Here is a 13,614-nt window from a genome sequence, read left to right as displayed (position 1 = left end):
AGTGTTTTTCCATCTGTTTGTGTCCTCTCTTATTTCCTTGAGCAGTGGTTTGCCATACTTCTTGAAGAGGTACTTCACGTCCTCGTTAGTTGTATTCCTAGGTATTTTATTCTCTTTGTACCAATTGTGAATGGCAGTTCATTCTTAATTTGGCTCTCTTTAAGTCTGTTATTGGTGTATAGGAATGCCTGTGATTTCTGCACATTGATTTTGTATCCTGAGACTTTGCTGAAGTTGCTTATCTGTTTCCGGAGATTTTGGGCTGAGACGATGGGGTCTTCTAAATATACAATCATGTCAGCTACAAATAGAGACAATTTGATTTCCTCCTTTCCTAATTGAAAACCCTTTTTTTTTTTTTCTTGCCTGATTGTTCTGGCTAGAACTTCCAATACCATATTGAATTGGAGTGGTGAGAGAGGGCATCCTTGTCTAGTGTCAGATTTCAAAGAGAATGCTTCCAGTTTTTGCCTATTCAGTATGACACTGGCTGTGGGTTTGTTGTAAATAGCTCTTATTATTTTGAGAAATGTTCCGTCGATACCTAGTTTAGAGAGTTTTTAGCATAAAGGGCTGCTGAATTTTATCAAAGGCCTTCTCTGCATCTATTGAGATAATCATGTGTCTTTGGTTCTGTTTATGTGGTAGATTACGTTTACAGACTTACATATGATGAACCAGCCTTGCATCCCCGGGATGAGGCCTACTTGATCGTGATGGATAAGCTTTTTGATATGCTGCTGCAATCGGTTTGCCACTATTTTATTGAAGATTTTTGCATCTATGTTCATCATGGATAATGGCCTGAAGTTTTTTTTGTTGAGTCTCTGCCGGGTTTTGGTATCAGGATCATGCTGGTCTCATAAAATGATTTGGGAAGCATTCCGTCTTTTTGGATTGCTTGGAATAGTTTCAGAAGGAGTGGTACCAACTCCTCTTTGTATGTCTGGTAGAATTTGGCTGTCAACCCACCTGGACCTGGGCTTTTTTGGTTGGTAGGGTATCAATTGCTGCCTCAACTTCAGCCCTTGTTATTGGTCTATTCAGGGTTTCGACTTCTTCCTGGTTTAGGCTTGGGAGGGTGCAAGTGTCCAGGAATTCATTCATTTCTTCAGGTTTACTTGTTTTTGTTCACAGAGTTATTTGTAGTAATCTCTGATGGTAGTTTGTATTTCCGTGGAATTGGTGGTGATAACCCCTTTATCATTTTTTATTGCATCTATTTGATTCTTCTCTCTTTTCATTAAACTGGCTAGCAGTCTATTTTGTTTATCTTTTCAAAAAACCAGCTCCTGGATTTACTGATTTTTTTAAGGGTTTTTTGTGTCTCTATCTTCTTCAGTTCTGCTCTGATCTTAGTTATTTCTTGTCTTCTGCTAGGTTTTGAGTTTTTTTGATCTTGAAGTCACATAGCACGATGTCTCCAGCTTTGTTCTTATTGCTTAAAATTGTCTTGGCTATGCAGGCTCTCTTTTGGTTCCATATGAAGTTTAAGGTGGCTTTTTCCAGTTCTCTGAAGAGGGTCATAGGTAGCTTGATGGGGATAGTGTTGAATCTATAAATTACTTTGGGCAGTACAGCCATTTTCACAATATTGATTCTTCCAAACCATGAGCATGGAGTGTTTTTCCATCTGTTTGTGTCCTCTCTTATTTCCTTGAGCAGTGGTTTGCCATACTTCTTGAAGAGGTACTTCACGTCCTCGTTAGTTGTATAGGAATGCCTGTGATTTCTGCACATTGATTTTGTATCCTGAGACTTTGCTGAAGTTGCTGTGTGAACTTCCTTGTGGTTTTGTTTATAGAGGTACAGTTAGAACTGCCTCGGTAATGAAGGTCTGCCTCAGTAATGGCGGAATGTCTCTGTAATGGCAGACTGCCTCAGTAATGGCAGATTGCCTTGGTAATGGTGGACTGCCTCGGAAATGGTGGACGGTCTTGGAAATTGCAGACACCATTCCCCCGACAGAACTGGACCATCTTGGGTCCAGCTGAGCTTGCTGCAAAACTCTCAATCCAAGGCCGGGCGCGGTGGCTCAAGCCTGTAATCCCAGCACTTTGGGAGGCCGAGTTGGGTGGATTACGAGGTGAGGAGTTCGAGACCATCCTGGTCAACATGATGAAACCCTGTCTCTACTAAAAATACAAAAATTAGCTGGGCATGGTGGCGCGTGCCTGTAATCCCAGCTACTCAGGAGGCTGAGGCAGGAGAATTGCCTGAACCCGGGAGGCGGAGGTTGCGGTGAGCCGAGATCGCGCCATTGCACTCCAGCCTGGGTAACAAGAGTGAAACTCCGTCTCAAAAAAAAAAAACTCTCAATCCAGAGCATTTCAGATTGCTGGTCTTTGTGGGGGTGGGAACCGCAGAGCCAGATCACCTGGCTCCCTGTTTCAGCTCCCTTTTTTTCGGTTGAATGGGCGGCTCTGTCTCCCATGTGTTCCAGGTGCCAGTTGAAACGGCAGCCCGGATTTGTGTGAGTTTTTGTGTGGAGACCTGCTGTGCTGTGCTGGAAACTCATGGTGCTTTCAGCCCAGGAATCTCCTGGTCTGTGGGCAGTAATAACTCATTTGGAAATGTAGTGATCACTCACCCTCTGCGTTGTTCTCACTGGCGACTGCACTCCAAAGCTGGCCCTATTTGGCCATCCTTTTCTTTTTTCTTTTTTTTTTTAAGAGAGATAAGGTCTCACTACTTTGCCCAGGCTGGTCTCAAACTCCTAGGCTCAAGCAATTCTCCCATATCAGTTTCCCAGAGGATGGGACTACAGGTCCATGCCACCACCCCTGGCTTAACCTTTGCCTTTATATTAATATTTACATTACTTTTGCCTAACACTGCATTTCCTCCCTTTGCTAGCTTTCTTTAATTATAATTTGTCAATTTCATATTTCTATTGCCTCTAAAGTCATGTTTTTTCCTGTGTCCAGGCTAAAAATTTAACCTTCTCTTTGTCTTAAAACTCCTATGTCTCCCCCAGATCCGCATCTTCCAGAGCTCTTACTGTGTTTGACTCTCAGGATTTTAAGTGCTCCTATCACTTCTTGATTATATTCAATGTGTCTACTTCCTCAGTGCATACAGATATTTTACCATTTGATAACTGAGTTGCTAACTAAATCTTCATGAAACAAAACGTCCAAATATTCATTCTTTACCAGATTTAAAAGGGAATAAAGTAAATATCTAATGAATAATAACTTCTGCAGGGTCTCAGGCAAGGGTAAAAACTGCTATTTCCCTCTCCCCTCTCTGTTCTAAGATTTTTAATAAGGCCACTTCTCTTGCTACATGGGGAGAGTGTGCAGCTGATTAGAGGCCCTGAATGTTGCCTAGTCAAGTGCCTTCACTTCATTCTGTATAAGGCAAATTAAATATTGACAGACATAATCATCTATCTTTACTTTGCATTCTGTGTCTCTGCCTTGCTTCTAGCAAGAGGAAGTCTTTCAAACCTGAGATCTATTTTATGCTGCTCCTTAACCTCTGCACCAGTTCCTAAGAATGCAAACAAAATGCCTCTTTCCTCCAAACCTCATCTGTTCTTTCCTGCTTCTCACTGTCCTCCCTACCTTTCCTTTAATTTCTTCAGCCCCACTCCCTTCCAAACAATGTCTATCCCTCATTATGTTTTCTTTGGTTTCCCTGAAGGCCTTATTTACTTAATGATAACTTCACCTGAAATTCCCCCTACTTGATCATGGTACATTCTAGTAGTGTACTATTTTTGTATTTTAAGCACTTTTTTTGCATTACAAAAAACATACCTATATTATTTCTAACTTTTATGGATTCACTTAACAACACTGACTACTTACCATGTTCACAGCACATATTATTGGTCTTTTTTTTTTTTTTTTTTTTTTTTGCAGATGTAGAACTATTCTGCAAATTAAAATCAGCCTAAAGATCAGGGACCACATAGAAGATGGATTGTGACATGCTCATACATAGCACCATACAATAATACAAATTATGTTAGCTTATTCACTAATAAGATAAGAGGCAACAGACAGTACATTTTAGAACTTTGCTCATATTTTGATGAAATAACAAATATTATGGATTTTTTCCTATCCAACATGTGAACTACTTTCTATACAAGTCTTAGTGGAAGACACTTTAGAAACTGAAAATACCAGATACTCACTTTCCCAGCTTCCTCTACAGCTAGGATAGAGTACATGACTTGGGTTTGGCCAATCGGACACTCTTACCTTGGCCTTTGACAATGAAACTGTGACAGTAAAGAAGCAGGAACCATGTAGAATACATTCTGGTAGTCAGCAGAAGTAGCTAAGACAGTTGTACCACCAGTACAAAGCATACAGGGGTAGATGTGGTAGTGCTGTGGCATTGGTGCCTAGAGTTTCGTGTCTAAAATGACAACAGGGCAAGCTGGAGCATCCAGAGAGATGTTTGGAGGTGGAAGCAGCAGTATCCTCTCAGACTGCCTCTGGGTCCTGGGTGCTCCCTAGCCTCCCTTGTTGTTGTCCATTTTCTAAGTCCGTTTGTTGTCCATTTTCTAAGACCGCTTCTGCCTGCACCATTTCTATAAAATATCTGAGCTACTCAATGTCCTTTCAATAAAGTTCCCCTATGTTAAAATCAATCAAAGTCAGCCAGGCACAGTGGCTCGCATCTGTAATTCCAAAACTTTGGGAGGCCAAGGCGGATGTATCAGTTGAGGTCAGGAGTTCAAGACCAGCCTAGCCAATATGGCAAAATCCCACCTCTACTAAATATACAAAAATTAGCTGAGTGTGGTGGTGGTGCACACCTGTAATCCCAGCTGCTTGGGAGTTTGAGGCAGAAGGACTGCTTGAACCTGGAAGGTGGAGGTTACAGTGAGCCAAGATCATGCCACTGCACTCCAGCTTGGGCAACAGATTGAGATTGCAAATAAATAAATAAATACATACATATATACATAATACATATATACATACATACAGCCAAAGTTGTATTTGCTATTGCTTGCAACTAAGCACTCAGTCCCAGCACTTTGGGAGGCCATGGTGGGTGGATCTTTTCAGCTCATGAGTTTGAAACCCAGCCTGGGCAACACGGTGAAACCCAATCTGTACAAAAAATACAAAAATTAGCCAAGTGTGGTGGCATGTACCTGAAGTCCCAGGACTTGGGAGGGTGAAGTGAAAAGACTGCTTGAGCTGGGGAGGCTAAGCGTCCACTGAGCCACGATTATGCCACTGTACTCCAGCCTGGGTGACGGAGGGAGACCCTATCTCAAAAAAATAAAAATACATCTGTCGAATTAATATTTCCCATTCAGCCTCTGAGTATTTAAAGGGTATCATTAACATACATGTTTCAATATGTAGAATAAATTTTTTCACTATTATAATATTCTAATGAACATCTTGATATAAAAATTATTTTCTTGTATTTTAAACCATTTCCTGAGGGGAGATTCCTAGGAGTTAACCTGTCAATCTTTCATAAAAACTGTACTAACTTAAACTTATACTCATTATATTCTTATTTCGTAGTTCCTGCTAATTTACATAATAAATTTGGAACTTCTTTGTTTTAACTTACAGTTTTTGCTTACTAGTGAGGTTGAAATAAATATTTTTCTTTTTTTTTTTAAATAAACATTTTTCACATGCTTATTAGCTAACTGTAATTTTAGTAGAGACATGGTTTTACCATGTTGGCCATGTTGGTCTCAAACTCCTGACCTCAAGTGATCCACCTGGCCTCTCAAAGTGCTGGGTTTACAGGCGTGAGCCACCATACCCAGCCTCTGCTGGCTTTTAACACAGTATCACTACACATTGTTTTTTGAGGCAAGGTCCTGCTCTGTTGCCCAGATTGGAGTGCAGTGGCATGATCACAGGTCACTGCAGCCCTGACTTCCCTGGGCTCAGGCAATGTTTCCACTTCAGCCTCCTAAGTACCTGGGACCAAAGGTGTGTGCCATCATATTTGGCTTTTTTGTTTGTTTTGTTTAAATTTTTGTAGGGAAAGGGTCTTGCCATGTTGCCCAGGCTGGTCTCAAACTTCTGGGCTCAAGCCACCTTCCAGCTCAAACGCCCAAGGTGCTGGGGTTTCAGGTGTAAGCCACCATGCCCAGCCCATTTTTATTTCAGAAAACAAACATTAAGAGTGTGGTTCCTCAGCTGACATCACACCATTCCACTCCAGCCTGGGCGACTGAGCAAGACTTCATTTCAAAAAAAAAAAAAGAGTGTGGTTTCTGAAATACAAAATATAAATAACCCAGAGGCAATTCTAGACAAATTATAAAGACATCAATCAATATTTCTATTTTCTTTGTTTTAATTTAGAATTCAGTAATTTTTTGAAAACTAGCCTCTAGTTTCAAAAATGGGACATACTATTATTTTTTAAATATTACTCCAAATGATGAAAGTAGATCTAGCAAGCATATGAACCGAAAAATGAAACAGTACTTGATGGTAGATATATATGTTTTCAAAAATACTCATTAATCTCAGAACTACTTAAAATATATCATTTCATTTTTAAATTAATTTAAATAAAAATAAATTGATTAGATGGTAACTGCTGAAAATAAAACCCTCAGGAAAAAGTTTTCCCCCTCTTAACCAGGAAGAAAAGGAAGTAACACTGAAAATGACAACCTTACCAGCTTTAGCTATCAAAAGGGGAAAGACACTTCCATTTCACCAACATTGTTTCCAACATTGTCTCCTGTGTCTACAGTTACCGAGGACTGGTAAATAACTTTTAACTCCATCTAAAACTGAGGAGTCAAATCAACAAATGACATCTAGGTCAGGCGAGGTGGCTCACGCCTGTAATCCCAACACTTTGGGAGGCTAAGATAGGCAGATAACAAGGTCAGGAGTTTGAGACCAGCCTGGCCAACATGGTGAAACCCCATCTCTACTAAAAATGCAAAAATTAGCTGTGCATGGTGGCGGGTGTCTGTAATCCCAGATACTGGGGAGGCTGAGGCAAGAGAATTGTTTGAACCCGGAAGGCAGAGGATGCAGTGGGCCGAGATCATGCCATTGCACTCCATCCTGGGCAACAGGGCGAGACTCTGTTTCAAAAACACAAACAAACAGAACAAAAACAAATGAAATATTTTTTTATCATTATTGGAGAAGTTGAAATATATGACCCCACCATTCATATCTACAAAGTATATCATGATAAAGTATAATTAACTCTATTACAGACCAACAAATGGGCTTGACCAAGGTAAAGGCATATTAGGTTTCAAACACATCTAAAGGAAACAGAAATCCCAGAGAAAAGGCAGACAAAAGTACAAGAAACTTAATAACCACAGGTACGGGCAATTCAATGCCAAATAAGAAAACATACATGCAGCTTATAGGTCTGAAACTTTAACCAGGGTTGTTAGGCTAAATATATGTAGACAATAAAAACTATTTCCTTTTTTCCATAGGAAAAAACTAATACAGCTATTTCTCCTAATGGATAAAAGTGAGAAAATGGCATCTACATGAAAGAAGAGGAGGGGACTAAGGACAAAGCAGTTTCCAAAAGCTTCAAAAATGAGAGACACAGGACAGAGGCAAAAAGAATCCAAGTAAATTATAGCCAAATATAAGAAACAAAGATCTTTTTTTGGAGGGAGGGCAGGGACAGAGTCTCCCTCTGTCACCCAGGCTGGAGTGCAGTGGCACGATCTCAGCTCACTGCAACCTCTGGGTTCAAGTGATTCTCCCACCTCAGCCTCCTGAGTAGCTGGGACTACAGGCATGTGCCACCATGCCTTGGCTAATTTTTTTGTATTTTTAGTAAAGATAGGGTTTCACCATATTGCCCAGGCTGGTCTCAAACTCCTTAGCTCAAGTGATCTGCCCACTTCGGCCTCCCAAAGTGTTGGGATTACAGGCCTGAGCTCACACACCTGGCTGAAAAATTATTTTTTAAAAAATCCTGTATGTTGCCAGTTCAAAGATGATTATTAGTAAGAAAACTATAGCTAAATAACACTAAAGTTTATAAAGTAGTTTCACATACATTTCTGTTTTTTCTCATCCTCACACAACTCTGGGAAACAGGCTGGTCACAGAAGTTAGTTGACTCATTCAAAGTCATATAGGTAGCATGAAGCAGAGCCAAGACTGTCAAGTTTCCTGAGTTAAAATACACTCCTTTCACTATATCATTATTAAATAAAACTAGTCAAATCCACCAAAGGCATTGTAATAAAATTCTGTTCAATATAACCATGCATGGCTCACTCATCAGTCCTAAAGCCAATCTCAGAATTGCCAACACTGTATAGAACTGCTTTCAGACTCTGGTAATTTCTAGAAAAACCTCAATAAAGGAAAGATTTCAGAAGTGAATCTTTCTTATGAAAAAAACTTACTCTAACCATTATGATTGCATCTAATGAATTCGATTTTACTCTTTCAACTTGATGAACCACTGTCAGTGTTCATCAAAACTTATAACAAAATATAATGGGTTTCCCCATGGCAAATCGCTGCTTATTCCCTCACCTATTTCTATAATGTACTGTCATTTACAACCTCTGACAGTTGTGCCACATTTCCCACATTACGTAGAAACAAAGTACAGTAATTTTGGAAGGTTTTGTACTAGAAATTGGACTCCTACAGAAAAGATAACCTTCATTTTTTGGTCAGTACAGCTAACTCAGGAAAGATGACTTTGTTTCCACATACTACTTTTCAATATAAAAGAAAATTTTAAAAATATTTATGACTTAGACAACTCTTGATCAGTAGACTTTTCATCATAATTCTTCCTTGAGCCAACAAACAATAGAATCTGAAAGTTATGACAAGACAGTACACCACAGAATAAAGAACTCTATTGTATGAATCCATTCTGGACTAACTATAGGATCTTGGGTAAGTCAATTTACCTCTCTGGGTCTTAGTTTTGCCCTTTAAAAAAATTCAATTCAAATGAGAACACATAGACACAAGAAGGGGAACATCACACACCAGGGCCTGTCTGGGAGGTTGGGGGAAAGGAGAGGGAGAGCATTAGGACAAATATCAAATGCATGTGGGGCTTAAAACCTAGATGACAGGTTGGTAGGTGCAGCAAACCACCATGGCACACGTACACCTATGTAACAAACCTGCACGTTCTGCACGTGTATCCCAGAACTTAAAGTAAAATAAAATTCAAAAAAGAATTCAGTTCAGTAGCTTTCATTTTTTTTTTTAACAGAGGCACCTTTTTTCTAATGATTTATCACCTGGAAATTCAATATTTTTAAAACTGATAAAAAGTAGAGTCTTGGGCAGGTTGCTCAGATCCCATCCACTCAGCATTCAGCAAGCTCCTTGGTCCCCAAATCCCGACCTCAGACATCCCGTGAAACATGTCTGAGGAACAGAATATAAAAAGCAGGAATGAACTCTTACATGTCTCTTCCAACTCCAAAAGTCTAGGATTTCATGAATTTTATGCTCCATATCATTAGCCATTAGAGAAATGTAAATTAAAACCTCAATGAAATTTCACTATATACCTATCAAAATAACTTTTTTAAAAAATGCTAATAACACCAAGTACTGGTAAGGACATAAAACAACTAGAATTCTCATATATTGCTGGTGGGAATGCAAAATGATAGAGCCACTTTGGAAAACAGTTTGGCAGTTTCTTATAAAGGTAAACAGACACACATAAACAAGTAACTCTACTTCTAGGTACATACCTAAGTAAAACTAAAACCCTTGTTTATATAAAAACCTGTATGTAAATATCTTTTTGGCAGACTTATTCACAACTACCAAAAAATAAAAACTCCAATGTCCATCAATGGATTAATAGATGAACAAATTGTGATACATCCATAAAATACAATAGTACTCAGCAATGAAAATGAAAAAACTGGCAGGGTGTGGTGGCTCATGCCTGTAATCCCAGCACTTTGGGAGGCCGAAGCAGGCAGATCACGAGGTCAGGAGTTCGAGACCAGCCTAACTAACATGGTGAAACCCCATCTCTATTAAAAAAAATACAAAAATTAGCCAAGCATGGTGGCACACATCTGTAATTGCAGCTACTCAGGAGGCTGAGGCAAGAGAAACGCTTGAATCCAGGAGGTGGAGGTTGCAGTGAGGCAAGATCACGCCACTACAATCCAGCCTGGGTGACAGAGTGAGTGAGGCTCTGTCTCAAAAAAACAAACAAAAAACCTGCTAACACATGCACCAACATGAATGAATCTCAAAAGCATTATGCTTACACTGAAAACCACAAAACATGTTTTAAAAATTTAAAGATCTAGCCAGTGTGGGTCACGCCTATAATCCTAACACTTTTGGAGGCCGAGGCAAGCAGATCACAAGGTAAGGAGATCAAGACCATCATAGCCAACATGGGGAAACTTCATCTCTACTAAAAATACAAAAAAAATTAGCTGGGTGTGGCAGTGCATGCCTGTAGTCCCAGCTACTCGGGAGGCTGAGGAGGAGAATTGCTTCAACTCAGTAGGTAGAGGTTGCAGTGAGCCGAGATCACGCCACTGCATTGAAACCTGGCAACAGAGCAACACTCTGTCCCAAAAAATTAAAATTAAAATTAAAAATTAAAGATCTAAATAAATGGAAATACATCCTACATTCATGAATTAGAAGATGTAACATTGTTAAGACGGCAACACTCCCTGAACTGCTGAATTATCAACAGATTCAGTAAACTTCCTATCAAAATTCCATCTGGAATTTTTACAGGAATTGACAAGCGGATTCTAAAATTCGTACAGAAATGCAATAAACCAGAATAGCCAAAAGAATCTTCAAAAAGAAAAAAGTTGGTGGACTCATACTTCCCAACTTCAAAACTTACTACAAAGCTACTAATCAAGGTACTGTGGTAGTGGAATAAAGGTAAATACATCAATGGAACACAATTTAGAGTCTAGAAATAAACCCATGTATTTACGATCTATTCATCTTCAACAAAAGGGCTAAGACAATTTAATGAGGAAAAGGATAGCTTTTTCAACTGATTGTGCTGGACAACTGGATATCCACATGTAACAATAAAACTGTGGACCCCTATCTCACACCATACATAAAAATTAACTCAAAGTGAATCACAGAACTAAACGTATGAGCTAACACACACACACACACACACATAAACACACACACACGCCTCCTAGAAGAAAATACGTATAAATCATTTTGACATCGGGTTAGGCAATGATTTCTTAGATATGCCACCAAAAGCACAAGCAATAAAAAAATAACATTAATAAATTGGACTTCATCAAAATTAAAATCTTTGTGCTTCAAAAGATGCCATCAAGAAAATGAAAAGACAGTGTTACAGCTCTTTTAGAATTTGTCTAGCAGGTGTTCCTGTTTTTGCGGGAAAGCCCCTCTGGAAAAAAAAAAAAAGAAACATTCAGCTGGGCATGGTGGCGTGTGCCTGTAATCCCAGCTACTCAGGAGGCTGAGGCAGGAGAATTGCCTGAACCCAGGAGGCAGAGGTTGCGGTGAGCCGAGATCGCGCCATTGCACTCCAGCCTGGGTAACAAGAGTGAAACTCCGTCTCAAAAAAAAAAAGAAACAAAAGAAAATGAAAAGACAACTCACAGACTAGGAGAAAATATTTGTAAATCATCTATCTGATAAAGGACTTGTATCCAAAATATATAATGAACTCTTATAACTCAACAAAAAGACAACCCAATTTTTAAATGGCCAAAGACTTGAATACACATTTCTCCCCAAAAGATATACAAATGGCCAATAAACACACAAAAAGATGCTCAACATATTTAGTCATTAGGTAAATGCAAACCAAAACCACAGCAAGATATTCCTTCACATCCATTACAATGGCTATAATAATAATAAAAAAAAAAAAAAAAGACAGATGATAGTGAGGATTGGCCAGGAGAAACTAGAGCCCTTGAGTCACTGTGGAAAAGGGTTTGACAGTTCCAAAGGGTTTGAGCACTGTGGAAAAGGGTTTGAAAAAGGGTTTGGCAGTTTGCTGGCTCCTGTGGTAACACAGTTATCACACAACCCAGCAATTCTACTCCCAGGTATCTATCCAAGAGAAATAAAAACATACTTCCACATAAAAACTTGTACACAAATGTTCATAACATATTCAAGAGAAATGAAAACATCCACACAAAAACTTGTGCATAAATGTTCATGGCATTATCCATAATACCAAAAAGCTGAAATGACCCAAATGTCCATCAACTGATAAATAGAGAAACAAAATGTGGTATATCTATGACCTATACAATGGAAAATTACTTGACAATTAGAAAAATAAAGTATTCATTCATGTTACCACATGAATGAACCAGAAAAACATTATGCTATGTGAAAGAATTTACAAAAGACCACATACTGTATATCATTATTTAATATATCTAGAAAAGGCAAATCTGGAGAGACAAAAAGTAGGTATATGCCTAGGATGGGGAGTTATGGTGGTAGGGGAGTGGTCAGAATTAGGGAATAACTGCTAATGAGTACAACGTTTCTTTTGGGGTGATAAAAATGTTTTAAAATTAGATTACTTTGATGGTTGCACAACTCTGAAAAGATATTAAGAACCACTGAAATGTACACCTTAAACAGATGAACTTTATGGTATGTAAATCGTATCTCAAAAAAGCATTATGCTAAGTGAAGGAAGCCAGACTTCAAAGATTACATATTGTATGATTCCATTTATAACACTGTGGAAAAGGCAAAACTGTAAGGACAGAAATCAGATTTGTGGCTGCCAGAGCTGGAGAAAGAGGAAAAGACTGATCATAAAGGGGCATAAGAGAAATTTACAGGGTGGTGAAAATATTCCATGTAAGGTAGTTACATAACTTGTAAATATTTGTCAAAATTCATAGAACTGTACAGCTAAAAAAGTGAATTTTAATCTGTGTAAACTGTTTCCCAATAAATCTGACTTTTAAAAAGGCAAGTTTGGCCAGGCATGGTGTCTCATGCCTGTAATCCCAGTACTTTGTGAGGCTGAAACGGGGGATCACGAGGTCAGGAATTCAAGACTGGCCTGGACAACATAGTAAAACCCTGTCTCTACTAAATATACAAAAAAATTAGTCAGGCATGGTGGCAGGCGCCTGTAATCCCAGCTACTTGGGAGGCTGAAGCAAGGAGAATTGCTTGAATCTGGGAGGCAGAGGTTGTAGTGAGCAGAGATCACTCCCCTGCACTCCCGCCCAGGCAACAGAGACTCTGTCTCAAAAATTAAAAATTAAAAATAATAAAAAGGCAAGTTTACATTGGAGAGATACAGAAACCTATTTTTGGAAACTTGAGATCAAAAGAAAAGTGGAAACCTTTGAAATATACCAGAACTCGCCCTTACTGAGTTCTATAACATATAAAGAACATGCCATCAAGATTATGGATACCATCAAGATTATATAATATTGCCTATGACAGAAAGACAATATAGTCAAATATTGTGGACCATGGCAGAATTCTCCTTGGAATTTGGGATCAATGTTAGAAAAACTCCTCCCTCTGGAAGGACAACCAGTGAAAGTCAACATAAAGTTTCCTGGCCAAGTCCTCTAAATTAGAGGGGAAATTACATTCAGAGTTGAGTTTTTTTTTTTTTTTTATTTTATTTATTTTGTTT

The 13,614-nt window shown here is 38.9% G+C and overlaps 1 protein-coding gene and 1 non-coding gene across 8 annotated transcripts in view; one reads left to right on the top strand and one right to left on the bottom strand.

Annotated features, from left to right (window-relative positions):
* FRMD5 (FERM domain containing 5) overlaps positions 1–13,614 on the bottom strand; it is a 328,629-nt gene that overhangs the window by 294,891 nt on the left and 20,124 nt on the right. The gene's annotated exons all lie outside the window — the stretch shown is intronic.
* On the top strand, positions 11,303–11,364 carry LOC119473895. The gene has a single exon (XR_005203151.1). It is a non-coding gene; the product is annotated as a U7 small nuclear RNA (small nuclear RNA).

Source organism: Cebus imitator, unplaced genomic scaffold (genome assembly GCF_001604975.1).
Source record: "Cebus imitator isolate Cc_AM_T3 unplaced genomic scaffold, Cebus_imitator-1.0 Scaffold9, whole genome shotgun sequence".
Taxonomy (NCBI): Eukaryota; Metazoa; Chordata; class Mammalia; order Primates; family Cebidae; genus Cebus; species Cebus imitator.
This window is presented reverse-complemented; position numbering and strand designations above follow the sequence as displayed.